Consider the following 12,141-nt stretch of genomic DNA (forward strand, 5'->3'; position numbering starts at 1 on the left):
GCCCTTGGGTAATAAAATTATATAAGTTTCAGGTGTACAATTCTATAATACATCATCTGGATATTATATTGGAGACCAACCCAAGTCAAGTCTCCTTCCATCACCATTTATCCCCTCTATATCCTTTTCTACCTCCCTCCACTCCTCTTTCCCCCTGGTAATCACCAACTGTTGTCTGTGTCTATGAGGGTTTTTTTGTTTTGTTTTGTTTAATCCTTTCACATTTTTCACCAAGTCCCCTAACCTCCTTCTCTCTAACAGCTGCCAGTCTGTTCTCTGAGTCTATGAGTCTGTTTCTATTTTGTTTGTTAGTTTATTTTGTTCATTAGATTCCATATATAAGTGAAATCATACGGTATTTGTCTCTCTCTGACTGGCTTATTTCACTTAGCAGAATGCTTTCCCAGGTCCATCCATGCTGTTGCAAAAGGTAAGATTTCCTTCTTTTTCATTGCTACAATATTGAAAGCAGGAATTGTGGTAAAGTTGAAATCTACTCTGAGTTGTAGTGAGCCTTTACCCTTTTGGTTTCCACAGATGCCTTCCTTCCATTGCCTATTGATTTTTATTCTGTGAAATCCCCCAGGACAATACAAATCTATCCCTCTGCTGCTTAACACCTGGCTGGAGACCTCTTTGCCTAGTTTGCCTCTAACTCTTTTCCCCTATGCTCTTTAAAAAATGCTAGATCTGGGTCTCATTCTGTAGAAGACTTTAACCTTGACTTGAAAATTTTGCTAAATTAAATTTTAATATGGTGATAATGGCTTAGTGGTTTTCTGGGATATTTTCAATGTAATTTTTATTAAAATGTAAGTAGCCTTATTGTATTTGTTGTTATTAATAACAATGTTTATATGTTCAGTGTGAACATAAATAATAGAGAAAAAGTAAAAAGAGGAGAAAAAACTCCCATGCATCCTTCAACTGGAGGTAATTACTATTAATATTTTCATAAATACTCTTCCACATATTTCTGTCATGTATATACATACATAATTGTGTTTTGCAATGAACATGTATATTACAGACATCTTCCCATGTCAGTAAATGTAGAATTCCATAGTTCTCTTTTAATGGTCCCATTACATTCCATCCTTTGGATGCACCATAATTAAGGAGAGCCTATACTGAAGTAAAATTCTTGAATTCTAAAATAGAAACTTGGGGCTCTAAGTGCTTCAACACAAAAGAAATCACTTAGAAATGCTTAGAATTCTGAGTATTCATGTAAAATGGTTGAAGAGCCCCCCCCCCCGAAAGGAAGACCTTTTTCTCATCATCTATTAAATCAGATCCATTTGACAATCTGACACTGGCCCCTTCTGCCTGTGTAGGATGCTGGCCTGGAAGTAACTCTCACCAATATAATTTGGTTTGCAAGTTATTCTTGAGGGTATTGTTCTCGGTAATAAATTAAGTGCTCCCAGTGAGTGCTCAAATCTTGATTACTACTTCATGGTTTGAATAACTGACATCAAATCTGAAGCCAAGCATGTTAGGAAGCTTTTCGGTTCATTATATATTAACTTAAGAAATACACATGGAAATGATGATTTAAAAGATGAATTACCAGCTTTTGCTTAACAAGTTGGCAGAGATTTGGAAAGCACTAAAAAGTGGTGTTGACAGTGTGAGGGAACTGACACTTTCTGCTTGATGTTTTAACTTCACAAAGTTGAAAGATGTGCACATACTATGAACAATCTATTCCAAATCCAGGAATTTAGCTTCATAAAATATAAATTGTCCAACTTTTTTTTTATTTTCAGCACTTCACAACAAATTTTAAACATATGAGAAAATTGAAAGAATTTTGCAGTGAACATTCATGTACTCATCACCTAAACTCTACCATTAACATATTGCTCTGCTTGCTTTATTATATATCCATCCCTCTATTCATTTATCAGTACACTTTTTTTATGCAAAACTTTTACAACAAAGTAAATTGCAGGCAAATATTTACAAAGTAATCTGAAATGTACACAAATATTTACCTGCAACAATATTCATTTCACCACTATTTATAACAGGATAAGATGGAAATAACTGAAATGTACAACAGTAGTGGGTTAGTTTAATTACAGCACATCCCTGTGATGGAGTTCTTTGTTCAGTAGGTCTGGAGTGAGAATTTGCAGCTCTAACATGTTTCCAGAGATGCTGATGCTGCTGGCCCAGGGACCACATTTGGGAACCACTGCACTAATCTATAATAGAATGCTAAAGCATGTATGAGGTGCTGCACAGCTGAGATGGTTAGTTAATATGATGTATGATAGGGTTGATATTGCAGTAATATTGATGGAAGAAAGATGTCTTTGGTTGAGCCTGTGATGGAGATTTCTGTTGATATGCTCTTAGCAGAACAAGGGATAGAAGCTAAGGAAGAATGTCATCTCAGCTAAAGATTAACTTTAATCTGATCCCCTGGGAAGCTCTAGAGCACAAAATACACCCAGAATTAGTCCCACTTTGTGCCCTTGAGGCCAGCCTTTTGTACTCTGTGACAATCATTGACTTATCAGTCAGCCATTGGCTGAAGTGGTGGGAGACATAGCTTCCCAAGTAAGGCAGTTCCAGTTTTACTGAGAAATTCTTCAGGAAAGGGGGCTGCTGTGTGTTATCAGTCAACAATCACAACAGCTGAATGGGGATAGGTACACCATCTTTAAGGGAACCTGGGCACGACACCAATGGTGTTTACTCTCTGAAACCAACAAAATTGGATCTATAGAGAAATATATATAAAGGTCTGCATTTAGATGAAAGGGGGATGCTTGACAGCAATTTGTTTGAGAAACAGCTGGTGATTTTAGTTGACTACAAGTTCAAGATAAGTGAAAAGAATACCATGGATGCTAGGAAAATTAACTAGAATCCAAGCTACACTAATTAAAGCATAAATGTATCCCAAATATGGTCTGAGGGCCCCTGGTGAGGTGTACCAGAGATACTTTCGGGGACTCACAAGGTCAGTTTTCTAGGCTACCTACCTGTGATATTGCAATAGAGTGAATGCAGAAATCGTTACAAGAACCCAGCTGTCTTCCATTAAACCAGACAGTAAAAAGATTTGCAAAAATGTAAAATACTTTTCATACTAATTTATCTTGTTTTGGAAAATATATTTATTTTTCATAGAAATATGTTATATTGACACATTTTTAAATGAATTAAAAATATTTTTTAAAATTTCAATTTTAATTTCTAGTACAGTGAATATCAATAGATGCCACTGTCTTAAACAAAAGCTCACTGGAATACTCCATGAATTTTAAAAGTGTAGAGGGGTCCTGAGAACAAAAAGTTTGAGAACCACTGATCTAGATCAACTAAATATTGCATATTACATGTGAAGAACACTGATAACTAGAATATATAATAAATGAACACATAAATAACAGCTTTAAAATACATTATAAGTAGAGTTCATCCATACAGAGAGCATGCCAAGGGCCACAGTGGGCTTGAAAACATAGTGAGGAATATTTGAGGGCTCTGGGGATGTTAAAATAGAACTAGAAACTTAGGAAGTTTAGTTTTCTGCAGATATATCTAGAAGGGTTTCCTCTGGAAGGACTTGATTTGTTTCTGAGGATAGAACTAGTTTGTGTCTGGAAATCATTCTAGGCAAATCTCTCTAATGTTTAGACTTGCCTGCAATGAAATAGGTCTACTTGTAAAGTTATGGGTTCCCTCCATTTTTGTGGCAATGTACATAATGCTTTTTCCAGAACAGTGTTCACCAACTGAAATGTTCAGATGCTGAGAGCATGAGGCAGGTGATGAGTGAGTGCAGTGGGTCCGTGGGAAGTGGTGGGAGCTGTGGAGAAGTAGAGAGGGCATGACATCCAAAGGGCACTAGGCATGCAGCTCCAGGTGGATTTTCAAGAAAATGCAGTCATCTGGATTTTTGTGTGTTGGCTTAATTAAAAACATATTTATGTACAGGCCAAATAGACTATATTTACATGCTGTAAATGGTCCTCAGGCCATCAGCTTATAACCAAGCTTCTAATATTATAAAAAGAAGTCCTGCATTGTATAGAAGACTGAGCTAGAGGACCTCTGAATTCTCTTTAGAATTTAAAGCCTGATAGTTCTATAACTGTTCAATATCCGTACACCACGTTCCCTACTTAAAAATATTCAAAGGAATGCCTCTGCTGATAGTTGTTTCAATTTTTTAAAGTTTTTTTTTTTTATGATGTGGGCAATCGATTTACTTCTTTGTTCTAACTAGACCCAGCAGTCTTGAGTGCAGAAAGACAGTTGGACTCATGATGTTTATACCTGTGAGATTATCTACAATATTATATAGATAATCGTAGAATTTAAAAAATCAGAGTGAAATATAATGGAATATATAAGTGAAATAATTTGTGAAAATCATAATATTTTTAAAATATAGTTTAAAATGATAGTTCAAAGACTGAGTTAATATTTAGAAATTTCCTAAATATAATGGGGTGTCTTTTAGTTCTGGTTTTGGACAACAGGAGTTCTTATAGGCTAATCATATTAGAGGAGGCATTTATTGAGTGCAGTTAATATGATTTACTTGTGATATTTGTGAGTTTGTGAAGTGACAAGCAGGATTATAGCAACTTTTGAACAAAATCTTTACCAGTAATCAAAAGAAATTTATAGCCTCAATTTAAAATCTTCTAAATATAAATGAGTATTTTCAACAGGAGACAACATAATCAACACTGATCCTTGGGATTTCTTATTATATGGAACTCTTATTTACTTAAATTGATATTGGTGCTAATGTGCCACTTTGTCAAATTATTTAACAATTGGTTTGCTTTAACAGATATGAGCTGCTTATCCTTTCTACAGCCTTATTTATATAAATAAAATAATAATTTGAGAATGGAAGTGGGAACACAAGCTTTCTATGCCAAGTAGGCGATTTTTGATGAAAATTAGTCATTTAAAACTTGTATGTGTATATTATTGCAAAGTAACTGGAAACTTTAAAAATATTTTGTAAGATTCTAAATTAACTCACTGGCTAATGAGGACTACAATGAGTAGAGTAGAGAAACAAGGTGTAAGTTTTTATTATGTTCAGCATTAAACCACTCAATAAAAGGAAACAGTGAGATGAATATTCAACATGGGATTGATTGTTAATAATCAGTAGTAGAAATTATTAATAAATGCTTAGAAGAGGAAAACACCCAATAGTCTGTAGAATTATTTTTCTGTCTGATGTTGCTCTGCTTTTTCTTTTCATCTCTAACTTCTTCATTTATGAAATTCTGAATTATTTTCATAGGATAGTGATGGCTCAGCTTTTGTCTTCTTGGATACCCATACATATTTATTTTAAACTGGTCAATGCTTTTTTTTATACTATTGAAGTTCAGATTCTTCTGTCTGAAGTTAGATTACTGAAGTTCTATTTTTTTTAAACAGATGTCAGAGATGGGTATTGAGCATATACTACTTATTCATCGTACTATCTTCATTACTTTAGAGCCTCAGGTTTCACCTTCAGATTATGTTTTTTTTAAAAAAAAAAACTATGAAAATGATAGAGTCATAAAAATAGCAATGGTAATGATACTGTTGTAATAACCTACTGGGAAAAAAAGGATTTTTGTCCTAGGGCCTTGCAGGCCACTCACTGGGACCTTCCTTGGTCAGGGCAGGTAGAATATTATAGAGAGCCCTCAACCTATCATAAATTCCCCGAAGCAGAAAGCTGAGAAACTGTAACAGGAGATGATCTCAATTGCCAAAAGAACATATTCAGAGAATGATGATCTTCTGAGGTAACCAGGTCTTCAAATACACTCATTTGCCCTAAGGATTTTATTAAGTGGCTTCTAGGATGAGTTCTATTTTGTATGTCCAAAATAGACTCATATGTCAGAATAGTGGGGTTTTTTTAGTAATGGACTAAACGACAAGCCACAGTTCTCAGTGTTAACAATTTATTTGTAAAGCAACTGCTATTTTTAGAAGCATGGGCATGTTGATAAATGTAAATGATGAGTAATAAGCATGATTACCCTTAGTATTTGAAAATGCAATTATTAAAACAATGTTAAAATACAAGAAAGTCTGTTATATTTTATGTGTGTAGAAACAAACAGAAGCATTTATAGTCATCACTACTATCTATTGATTGATAAATGAATCTTATGCTGATAAATGGATTTTTAAAGAAAATAATTATTAATACAGCATACCCTAATTCCACTCTTGTGTTTTTCTTGAGGTATTATGGAAAGTTCAAAGACAAAGTAACATTTAATTTTATTTAATTTAGAGTATAAATATATGCCATAGAGTGTGAGGTGTGTGAGCGGGGAGAGTATAAGATATTAAAAAAACTATTCAGGTCTGATTAGGATTTGCAGTTCCAATAAGATTGTGAATTACTGCACTAGTAATATAGTACTATGCAAACTATATTGCTTTATTATATGACAAGTATTTGTTTACTTATTCTTAGAACACATAGAAACCACATATAGAAATGTGGCACTAAAATGGTTTGAACTGCCTAATAAAATCTTAGGAGTCTTTAGTAGCGTAGTGTTCTGCTGTGAAGCCAAGAAGTCTTATATAGAGGCAGGGGCATGTCACACTGAAACTTTTTTCTTCTCTAGGACCTGGGTACCTGAGTAATATCACTTTGCAAAATTCAGATATTGTATTAGGTTTATTGAGAACCTATAATCTAAATGGCCTTTTAAGGTTACTTCTACCTTTGAAAATTCTCTGTGCACTAGTCTCCTTGGCAGAGCAAAGAGAGTATCTTTTTTTTTTTTTGAGAGAGAGAGAGAGAGAGAAATTGAGTTGAATCAATCCAGATAGGTAATGAATTCTCTTTCTATTTATCAAGCTAGTACAAAACCATTTGTAAAGGCACCTGCCATAGCCATTATATTTTAATTCAGCAGTGAGTTATAGCAGAAGGTTTCCTTTATGTGTAGTTCTAATATTGATGTGTTTTTTAAAATCAAAAGTAAGATCACTTCTAGAAGCAGATATGGACTTGAGAGAACACTGAGCTGATATTTCTGTATGACAATCTGGCTTCCAATCCAGAATGCTTATGTCTAGTTGTAAAGGTCTAACAGGAACCAATTGTTTCTGAGGAAGGACAGCGCACTATTGAAAGTGTTCTGATTATATATTCCTCCCATTTTTTAATGAGTTTAAGATGCTTTCCAGGATATAGCTCTTAAAAAACATTTAATGAATTGATTGGGGGTTTTAAACTTTATGTGATCTTTTTTCATGGAGAACTGCTGAGCCTGCTTGATTTTATAATCAAATCTAAAATAAGTGAAACTGAGCCACTATTTAATACTTCTTTCACTCTTTGAGTTTTGTGTTTGGTTGTTTTTTTTTTAAGTCAGTGGAAACTCCATAATGTTGGAAGGGATACATTGCTTGGAATACATTGCAATGAGATTTGATCTAACAAAAGATTAGATAGAATTTAAAATATTTGGGTTTTCAAATTATTTCATTAATTATAGCTAACATTCTTTTTCTTCCTTAGTTAAATTGAAAAGGTTCATTTAAAAAATATTTTCTGGAGTGAAAGAAATGTCCATTAGCATAATTTTCTATGCAGGGCTCAAAAACAGTCTTTGTCATATATTGTGAAAAAAATTGAATGTTAAAATGGAAATGTGGAATCTTGTGGTAAACTGCAATCTTCAGATGTTTAAAAGATTGTTGATTTGTTGTTGTTGCTTTTGCTTGAGTGAAATTTGCTCCTTGTCAGGATTTTTTAAGCTGTCAGATAAAAACTATCAGATAGAATACTATTTTACCACAATTCCATACATGTAGATTGCTGCTTACATAATAGGACCCATATAGCACCCCATATTTCCTCCAATAATACCTAAAATATAGCCTGTCTTTAAAATGCAGATGAGTTATTTCCAGGGAGAGAACAAAACATTTTTTAACAGGAGTAGTGATTCAGAACCAACCACTGGACGCCAAGCACTGACCTGATTAGATCACTCTGATCACCACTGTGTCCTTAGCATTTCTCGGTGCCTGGCATATAAATGCCAGAAACTAATATAGCCTGTATCTTGGGTCAGAAGGATTGAAAATACCTAGAATTTCCCTTCTCCCCAATATACCTTAACTAAAAGTCAGCAGTTAGAATAAATATTTTATCGTTATCAATTTATTATCCATTTATTAAATGGTATTCAGTAAATGAAGTGGCTAGGAGTATTTGTTAAAGTTTATTTCTAATTTATGTGCCTAAGCGTGAATAATAATTTTATCTTTAAGTAAACGAAAATAACCAAGTTTTAAACTGTTAAAGGTTTTCAAAGTGAAAAGCTAAAGGGAAAAACTCTATGAAGGAGGCATCAAAGTGTTGTTTTTGATTGCAGAAATCAAAATAATGGCAACGTCAATAATGTTCTTCCATATGGTCCTTGCAAATTTGCTGTTTTAGAGGCGTTCTTCATTCTTAGCAAACTGTTAGTCTCATGTATTTGTGGGAGATTTAATGTATATGCATTGAGAGAAGTTATATCTAGTTCTAGCTAACCTCAAAGGAGCCTTAGGATAGAAATTACAGGTTTGTCTCAGCTATTGTTTAGAAGGGATTGAAAAGAGGGGAAAGGCTATCAAGCTGGCAGCATTACTTACATAAAGAACATCTGGACGGGAGCTTGAAAGAATGCCATCTTTGACCAGTCTGCCAGAAAGCACAGCAGCCTGGTCTATTAAACTGGTCGCTATGCTCTGCTTGCTTGACCCTACCTTATTTTGAAGGAAAAGAAAAGTAATTGTAAAAAAAGAAAAAGAAAAGTAGTTGTAATCTGAAAGTGACAAGACAGTTTGGATGAGATTGTTAAAATGATTGTTGACTAATTTGAAGTGATATTATTAAATGCTCCCTTTTCAATAATTATTTGTGAAATAGCCTAACCTTAGTCACCCTTAGGTTTGTTAGATGTGAAACAAAAGAGAAAAATCACAATGATGATCTCAAACTCTGAAATCTTTCTCTCTGTCTATACCTCCTTATTTTCAACTATTTTAAACCCCTGTCTGAACATGCTCTGTACATTCTTTTTGTCTCAAGACCCTCAATGACACAAGTTCCTTTCGCCTTGTTACTTAGCCTTGACTTTAGCTTTCTTGGTAATGCCCACAACACGGTGGTTCCATGCCTTGCTCTTGGCCCTATTCGTTCATTCATGCCAACCTATATCAACACTTCTCAATTCTCTTCTATAATTCTATCTCTCTTCTTTCCTTCTCTACCTGATTTCTTGAATAAGTAACCTTCACTCTTTTGTCACTCATTCCAACTTCAACTCTTTCTTTTGACTTTTACCAAAATCAAGCTATGAACATTGCTCCCATCTAAGTTACCAGTTACCTTATAATCACCACATTTAGTGTCTTCATCCTTCTTGACCACATTGCAACATTTGACTAAGCCCTTTCTTCTTTAAATTCTCTCTTTTTTGGCCTCTGTAATACTGGTGACAATGAATTCTTTTTATTATCCCTTTCTAACAGGTTATTTTCACTACTATTCTTTGGCAGTAGTTCCAACATCTTCCCTAAATCAGAGTACTTGGGAAGTGTTGAAAGTCAACCCAGGCAAACCAAGGTGAATCCAGAGGCAGGAGTGGGGCTGAAAATGAAAAACCAAGTTAATAATAATGACTTTAAAGCTAATCAGAGGATATATGGCAGTTACCTCAAATAAAGTTGAAGTGCCCTAGCTTTCCAGTTTGACAGCTGGTATTTTAAGTCAGAATGACTTAAAAACATGGAATTTGGCAACAAGAAACTCCAGGGCTTTGGAAGGATTCTATCTGCATATTTGACTGCCTTATGAACCTGTCACTCAATCTTAATTTCTACAGTTACTCTCAGTACTTATGAGAGGCTGTAGCACATTCTGGTTATTCTTCAGGTGGGAAACCAACTTCTAAAAATGTTTCTCTACATCATACTCATTTGGTAACACAGAGTACTGGGATTAGCCTGCAAGAAGGAGTCTAGTACCTTTTACCATATATTCCATTTTGGGTTGTTGAGTGTGGCTGTAGGGGATATGATGACGAGTATAGAAAGTGGTGGGGAGACACCAGGGTGCTTTTGCCCAAAGGAAAGGAATTTCAGGTGGAATGTGAGAGTCTTAAGTTATGACTTCAGATTGCTCAGAGGAGTAGTTGGAGTTTTTAGCGTGGTTTGTCCACATCTCCTGTTCTGGGGGTAGTAGGCTGGTTGTGTTAGGGCATTAGACTGATTGCTGGTGTGTTGTTAGGTCCCTGAATCTGGGATTTTCATTCAATTTAGTAGGGAGTACTGAGAGTAAGAGACAGACCAAGTCAGAACCCATTAAGGAAAACTGAGATTTAAACACCAGGAATTCAAGTACAAAACACTAATCCAAAGTAGAGGGAATGATGGTGTCATGGGTTTGAAGTTGGGCAGAGATAAGACTGCAGTGAAGTTAGGTGGGGAAAAGGGAGGAGAATCCTGAATGACTTCTCTAACCATCTAAAGCAGTGGTTCTCAACCTTGGCTGCACATTAGAATCACCTGGGAATCTTTTTAAAATCCTGATTTCTGGGCCTCATCCTCCGGAAATTCTGTTTCTTTGTTACTAATGTTGTGGCCTCACCCCATAACAAAGAAACAGAATTTCCGGAGGATGAGGCCCAGAAATCAGGATTTTAAAAAGATTCCCAGGTGATTCTAATGTGCAGCCAAGGTTGAGAACCACCGTCTTATAAGAACTCTTGTGATTATATTGGTCCCACCTGGATAATCCAGGATACTCTCCCCATCTGAAGATCCTCAACTTAACTACACCTGCAAAGCCTCTTTTGCCACATCCTATGTAATCCTATATAATAAAAGGCTAATATGCAAATTGTCCCCTCAACTGGGAGTTCGACCAGGGGGCAGGGCCAGTAGGCCAACCACCCATGGCCCCTCCCCCTGGCCAGCCAGGCCTAATTGGCCCCAAGTGGGGCGGGTGGGCCAGACCCCACCCATGCACGAATTCGTGCACAGGGCCTCTAGTAAGATAATATATTCCAAGTTCTGAGGATTACAATATGGATAATTTTGGAAGGAGTCATTAGTCTACAACAGACATATACATGCTGGCATGCCCCATGGTCGGAGACAATGCTTTTTAGGATCCATACAGATCCTTCAGATAATGGTTTTGGTCAATGTGGGCAAAAAGGGCAAATCTGTAGCAGAATATGTATCAATTCCAGCCAAGTTGAATCACTGGCCCATCCAGGTAGAATATAAATCAACGATCCAGTGAGTGGCTGGCTGGTCCCTTTGCAGGATCGTGCTGCATTGGGGGCTTAGTGTTGGTCTCTTGTGCTGCCATGTTGTGCACTTGGCACTAGCAGGAGCCAGGTCAGCACTGTGAAGTAAGAGCCCTCCCTGTAAATTCCACAAAGAGAACCTTCACCCTTGCCACCAGGCAGAGCTTCCATCTCTATGGCTACTCTGCATGTGCCCTCTGTGACCCCACTAGGTGGACAAAAGCAGAGTCTAGCTGATATGACTGACGGAATCATCATGTCTATGTGGTCATTTATTGTCTCTTCCATGATGGTACGTTACCTGATGGACACCGCCATGTGATTCAGATAGCCACACTTTGTGCCCATTCCCATAGCTCCATTCACATGCCTCTTCCACAGGCCTTCTCCTCATTCATCCAACATTTCTACTTCCAGGCACCTATGAAACAGCCAGGCCATATGCCACTACCCAGGAGTCTTACATATTCTTACTTTAGGCCACTTCTCATTATGTGCAAAATGGATGACCACGGGCAATGCATGAAGTTTGAACCACTGGGAGGATTTTGCTTTATCACTACCAGGTCAGTGTGCAGCAGCAGCTCATTTCAGTTTGCACCTCCTTACCAATTCAACCATGCTTGATCCAAGCTCAGCCTTTTTTCTGGTGTCAGTCATAAGGGACACCCCAATCCCATGCAGACATGTATTTGACCAGGTATCATTAATGACATAGTACTCTGGCCACACATTCATGCAGCTTACTTATATTCTGGCCCTGCTCATGTCCAATCCTGGGTATATTACCTCCATCTTACCATAGGTTTTTGCT

General features: G+C 36.4%; 1 protein-coding gene across 2 annotated transcripts in view; it reads left to right on the plus strand.

Moving 5' to 3' along the window:
- Positions 1-12,141, plus strand: part of ATG10 (autophagy related 10) — a 192,833-nt gene that overhangs the window by 50,008 nt on the left and 130,684 nt on the right. The gene's annotated exons all lie outside the window — the stretch shown is intronic.

This window comes from Myotis brandtii, unplaced genomic scaffold (assembly GCF_000412655.1).
Source record: "Myotis brandtii unplaced genomic scaffold, ASM41265v1 scaffold115, whole genome shotgun sequence".
Lineage (NCBI taxonomy): Eukaryota > Metazoa > Chordata > Mammalia > Chiroptera > Vespertilionidae > Myotis > Myotis brandtii.